Genomic DNA, 4807 nt, shown 5'->3' on the forward strand with positions numbered 1-4807 from the left:
CTTAAGCCATCAAAACCTATCATCTCTTTCAAGGCACAGCTTGGTAGAGTTCAGTACTTTGAAAAGCATATTTCCTAAACAGCTCAGCCTGTGAAAAAGCCCCAAGTTCTGTAAGCACAAGGGATGCCAAACACGTGAGCTGCGTCCTGGGGATCCACAGAGCACACTGTCTCACCTTACAGGTTTGAAAGCCTGTGTGAATGGATCTTTGTAGCTTTGTTTATCCCAGAATTTCCAACATTTATTTGAAGATGAAGTCTTTTCCTCGAGTTATAACTATTAATTCCTGGGTCCCTTTTGGGGAATGTAGGGGCTACAGAGAAAGGCTTAATTAAAATCCTGGCTTCCTCAGGTATGAACTTCGGGAACTTACTGACCTCAGTTAAATCTGAGCTTCTTTGCATGTAAAGTGAAATGACCCTCTTTGCCTCAGAAGACACCTTTAAGGAAGGGATGATATAACTCACGGTTAGCATATGGAAAATAGACATGTCCACTTGCTTCCCTCTCCTCTCCTGGTAGCAGGGCAATCGTGGGGCGGGTGCAGCTGGCTTATATGCCCTTGCTCTGCCCACGAGAGCATGCAGAGGAACACAGCCAAGTATCGGCAAAGCCAGCATCCTACCAACTCCAGCATTTATCGCCCTTGTCCTCCAAACCTCCTTTGTTTAAGTCAATCTGTACATTTATATTCAATGTATTACATTATAGTGAGATTTTTAAAAAAGATTTTGTTTATTTATTTTTGTGAGAGAGAGAGAGATTGAGAGAGAGCACAAGCAGGGGGAGTGGGAGAGGGAGAAGCAGGCTTCCCGCTGAGCAGGGAGCCCGATGTGGGACTCGATCCCAGGACCCTGGGATCATGACCTGAGCTGAAGGCAGACGCTTAACGACTGAGCCACCCAGGCGCCCTAAACATTAAATTTTTTATTAGTGGATTATTAAAGTTATTGCTCATTTTTTACAAAAATAACATTGGTGTGACAAAATCTAAGTCGATTTAGATAAGATTTGTCATGGAAATGGATCACTGGTTTTGAAGTTGAGTGACATGTTGAATTGCAAAGCTCAACAGTCAGGATTTAGCTGTGATAAAAACCATGGACTTGAGTGGTGTTTTAGTAATACAGAAGGTGCTGACTTGATCCAGGATTGGTTAGGATGACTAATGTCTGGACCAGGGATTTGCCTTCAGGGTCAAGGAATCCATCATGATCTTTGACATACTAGAAAAAATATATATATTGTATGTATAGAGAAAACTCCAATCCCCTTGAGAATGACACTTCCTGTACTATATCCTAAGTACCGTTTTAACTCTGAAATCTCAACTCCATGTAAAGTAAGTTGTTGCTAGGTTACATAGTCTGCAATTAACTGGCCTTTACCTTCTTTTGTTAGAAATTTTGCTTACTCGCTAATATGCCAACATTCTAAATCCATCACTTATACAGAATAAGTGCAATTTAAGCATATAAGGGGAACAATATCCACCAAGTGCTGATAACAGATTAAAGCATTTACCCATAAGTAATGTCAGCAGAAATGAATGTCTTGACCGAGGGGACAAAAGTCTGCAGTGAAGCAAGAATTACCTGGGACACTGGCCTTAAACAGCTCTGCAAACTCAAAGGCAAATGCGCTGTGCGCTACTCACATGGTGGGAAGCCTTTACTTCCCTCATTTATCTACAAACTCTTATCTCTGTGATTGCCTATAAAGATTAAGAAGCTTTCTATTTTGGGGAAATACAAAGCATAATAGTAGCACAGGCTAGAATTCTATATGTCTTAATGGTGAACAATCCTGAGATAAATCCTACCTACCTCAATCTTTTATTGTAATTCTGGAGTTAGTTTGCTAATATTTAATTGGATGATTTTTTGCTTCTGAATTTCTGTTAGATATCTCATGAATTAATTGGGAATATTTGCTCTTTCTTTAAACGTGTTACGGACTGAACTTTTGTGTCTCCCCCAAATTCCTATGTTGGAGCCCTAATGCCCCAGTGTGGCTGCATTTGGAGATGGGCCCCTTAAGGAAATAAGGGAGGTTGACAGAAGTCATAAACATGGTGCCTTGATCAATGAGATTAGTGTCCTTAAGAGATACTGGAGAGGTCCCTGTTTCTCTCTCTCCCTTTCTCTCTCTCTCCGTGTGCACAAGCACTTGGGAAAGACCGTGTGAGAACATAATGAGAAGCCAGGAAGAGCATTTTTACCAGAAACCAAATCAGTTGGCACCTTGATCTCTGACTTCCCAGCCTCCATAACTGAGAAAATAAACTTTGTTGTTCCAACCACCCAGTCCACGGTATCTGTTACAGCAGCCCGAGCAGAGTGAAATAATCTGACATTGAATATTTTAGGTAATATAGGAAATATTTTTTCCTTAAAGGTTTGGTAGACTTGCTAGGAAAAAAAAGGAATTTGTCAAGTTTTCAAGGGAAATTTGTAAAAACTGAAAATTATATTTTCAATTTATTTTATGAGAATTGGTCTAATCAAGTTTTCTAACGTGAGGCAATTTTTGTAATGTATATTCTTCTAGAAAACCATCAAGTTGCTTTTTTTTATTTTTTAATAAAAGGATTTTTTTTTCTTTAAGAAAAACTCCTTTGCATCTTTAGTTCTGGCTTCTTTTCACCTTTTTCATGTTTATTCTAACCTCTCACTTCCTCTAATCAGAATTAACGAGTGTTTATTTTATTGTTGGCTTCAAAGACCAGTTTTTGATGAACAGTGATGTTTTCAAAATTTCCGTTACTTTATATTATAATCTTTCCTAACCCCACCCTTCTTTTTTTTTTTTTTAAGATTTTATTTATTTATCTGAGAGAGAGAGAATGAGAGACAGAGAGCACGAGAGGGAGGAGGGTCAGAGGGAGAAGCAGACTCCCTGCCGAGCAGGGAGCCCGATGCGGGACTCGATCCCGGGACTCCAGGATCATGACCTGAGCCGAAGGCAGTCGCTTAACCAACTGAGCCACCCAGGCGCCCCACCCCACCCTTCTTTATAGCATTATTTTTGGTTCTTTTAATGAAAGAAATTCAGGAATAAATGCCTGATAATTTTAATTTCAGTGTTTCCTGTTTTCAGATAAAAGTGCACTCAAGGTTATAAATGTTGTGAATCCTGCTTTGAATGCAGAACATAAATGTTGTCATCATTGTTATTTAACTCCAAATAGACGGAGATTTCCACTTTGATTTTACTCCAAGAACTGTTTCAAAAGGTGTTTTAAAACTTCCTCTGTATTCCACATGGCAATCACAGAATATGAACTATGAATGTGATTGACTTAATTTCCACTGTTTGGAATTTAATAATTTTTTCATGTCATGAATATTTGAAATTTCATGAATATTTGAAAACTATTGGTATTTTCAGTTTGGTATGTATAGTTTTGTGAATGTATTTATTAAAGCAAAGTGAAGTAGGTTACTCAAGCCTTTATGGTTTTCCCTACTTCTTTTTGGTTACAATATTGATTTCTGAGAAGTGTTTGTTACAATTTTGTATCGTAAGTATGGATATAATTATTCCTAACATTTTGTGTTAAATTTTCCTGATTAGACCCAGATTAATACAACTCCCTTAACTTAAAAAAAAATTATTTATCATGCATAAGAAGCCCAGTGGAAATTGGGACCTTTTGGGGTGAGGACATTGCCACTCCAAACAGAATCAAATTTGTGTATCTGAGGAAGAAGGAAAATGAATATTAGCAGTGTCTGCCACAATTTATTCTTATCTGTGAGTGTGTGCACATGTCTGTATTTACCAACTTGATAGTTTTCTTATTTAATTTAATCATGTTTTTCAAATATTACTTAATATGTTAGGCATGATCGATGTAATTATTGTAAGTAACATAGGATTTTATTTTTACCGTGTTTTATACTTTCTATTGCTATATATTTCTTTCTCCTTTGTCCCCACCCCCTTCTCTCTACCTTTATTAAACCTTCCCTCATGTTGGGTTTCTTCTTTTGTTTCCAGGTTACCAGCCAGCACCTGCCCTCCCCTTAGCTTTAACATAAAGCTTAATTAGACTCCTACATGCTTGAGTGACAGTTTGGCTGATAGCTAAAGCTGTGGGCATGACATTTTTTTGTTTCTCATGGTGACTGTAATTAGCTCATTATGGAGATACTCTCTCGTTTGTTTGTGGGATTACATTTCTCATACTCATTGAGCCTTTACTCTGTTCCCATTCACTGAGGGGTACTTTTGTCTTCAAATAACAGGAAACCTAACTTGAGGGTTTTAATCAAACATGAGTTAAATTTTTTCTACAGTTTGTGTCTTCTGGTGGCAGTGAAATACTGGCTCCATGATGTCCGATTGAACATCTCTAGGATTGTGTTGGCTTTCCTTGTGATTGCAAGATGGCTGTTGCATGTTCCCCATTATGTTCTCATTCGGGTAGGAAGAAAGCACCAACCATATGGGTGATGCATGTATAAGAAGACAAGAATTCTTGTGCTCGTTTCGGCAGCACATATATTAAAATTGGAACGATACAGAGAAGATTAGCATGGCCCCTGCACAAGGATGACACGCAAATTCGTGAAGCGTTCCATATTTAAAAAAAAAAAAGGAAGACAAGAATTCTTTCAGAAGCACCTTGAAAGATACATTTGCTTACATATCCATGCCTACCCTCAGCAGCATGAGAGAATGGGGAAGCAGGTATCCTGCCGAGGGTAGCCATATAGCTTCACAAACAAATCAGAGCTTTATTATCAGAGAAATATGGGGCAGTGGATCTTAGGTATGTATTTAGCCTTATACATCACCCTTT

The 4807-nt window shown here is 38.3% G+C and overlaps 1 non-coding gene across 1 annotated transcript; it reads left to right on the top strand.

Annotated features, from left to right (window-relative positions):
• Window positions 1-4485: 4485 nt before the first annotated feature.
• Window positions 4486-4592, top strand: LOC115942619 (U6 spliceosomal RNA). The gene has a single exon (XR_004077255.2). It is a non-coding gene; the product is annotated as a U6 spliceosomal RNA (small nuclear RNA).
• The last annotated feature ends 215 nt before the right edge of the window (window positions 4593-4807 follow it).

Source organism: Leptonychotes weddellii, chromosome 13 (genome assembly GCF_054177405.1).
Source record: "Leptonychotes weddellii isolate Sample4059 chromosome 13, ASM5417740v2, whole genome shotgun sequence".
Taxonomy (NCBI): domain Eukaryota; kingdom Metazoa; phylum Chordata; class Mammalia; order Carnivora; family Phocidae; genus Leptonychotes; species Leptonychotes weddellii.